This window comes from Heterodontus francisci, unplaced genomic scaffold (assembly GCF_036365525.1).
Source record: "Heterodontus francisci isolate sHetFra1 unplaced genomic scaffold, sHetFra1.hap1 HAP1_SCAFFOLD_58, whole genome shotgun sequence".
In the NCBI taxonomy this organism is placed as follows: domain Eukaryota; kingdom Metazoa; phylum Chordata; class Chondrichthyes; order Heterodontiformes; family Heterodontidae; genus Heterodontus; species Heterodontus francisci.
Window position 1 is genome coordinate 9,004,994 of NW_027142006.1, and position 1,307 is coordinate 9,006,300.

General features: G+C 44.5%; 1 non-coding gene across 1 annotated transcript; it reads right to left on the reverse strand.

Moving 5' to 3' along the window:
* Positions 1–443: 443 nt before the first annotated feature.
* On the reverse strand, positions 444–534 carry trnar-ucu (transfer RNA arginine (anticodon UCU)). The gene is given in 2 exon segments: positions 444–479; positions 498–534. It is a non-coding gene; the product is annotated as a tRNA-Arg (tRNA).
* Positions 535–1,307: the final 773 nt, after the last annotated feature.

Here is a 1,307-nt window from a genome sequence, read left to right on the forward strand (position 1 = left end):
TCCTGTCATCCTTAACGTGTTTCAATTAACTACTTAAATATTTTATTCAATTATTCATTTTATTGCATATTTTAATAAACTTACCACTAGTTTGTTTACTATTTTAAATGTTAGGACTAAAATGGATCTTAATCACTTACCGGATGCGCATCAAGCAGGTCGGTTCTTCCAAACCAATCAACTACCTGCTTGCCTGAGATGTCACAGCTTACCAGATCCTCACCAAACAGCTCCTTCCACTGCACCGAAGAAAGAACCAAATCCTGTATCCTCACCGCAGCAGCTCTCTGTTTCCCTGCTCTCACTCTCCATTGTGACGTCACTCCTCGATTTTTTTTCCCCTGCTCTGCTCCTCTCTCTCTCGCTCTGTCTCCGATTCTGTGCTTTTGGCACATTCCTTCATTTGTTGTTCCGTTGTGCTCCTCTGTTTCTGGTTCAAAATCTGACTCTGGTGGGATTTGAACCCACAACCTTTGAATATCGTCTTAATCATTATTTAGAAGTCCAACACTCTATCCATTGCGCCACAGAGCCTCACACATTTTGATTAACATCACTAAGGCCTTTGATCTTGTCAGCAGAGACGGCCTCTTCAAACTGCAATGGAACATCGGCTGCCCTCCTGACCTCTTGGGCATCATCTCTTCTTTCCACGAGAACATGCACAGTTCCATCAGTTACAATGGAGCAACATCAGACGCTTTCAAGATCAGCAGTGGGGTAAAGCAGGGCTGCGCGCTGGCGCCAACTCTCTTAGGAACAGAGGAACATAGGAGTAAGCTATTCAGCCCGTCGAACCTGCTCTGTCATTCAATTCGATCATGGCTGATCACCTACCTCAAAGCCCCTTTCCCATGCTATCCCCATATCCCTTGATGTCATGAGTATCAATATTTCTATCAATTTCTGTCTTGAACATGCTCAATGATTGAGCTGTCACAGCCCTCTGGGGCACAGTATTCCAATGATTCACCACCGTCTGAGTGAAGAAATGCCACCCATCTCAGTTTTAAATGGCCTACTCCTTATTCTGAGACGATGTCCTTTGGTTTTAGACTCACCAACCAGGGCAAACATCCTGTCTACATCCACACTGTCACGCCCTGTAAGAATTTTGTCAGTTTCAATCAGATCACCTCTCATTCTTCGAAAAGTTAAGGAATACAGGCCCAGTTTCCTCATAAGACAATCCCACCATCCCAGGGATTAGTCTGGTGACATAAAAACAAGAAATGCTGGAACCACTCAGCAGGTCTGGCAGCATCTGTGAAAAGAGAAGCAGAGTTAACGTTTCAGGTCAGTGACCC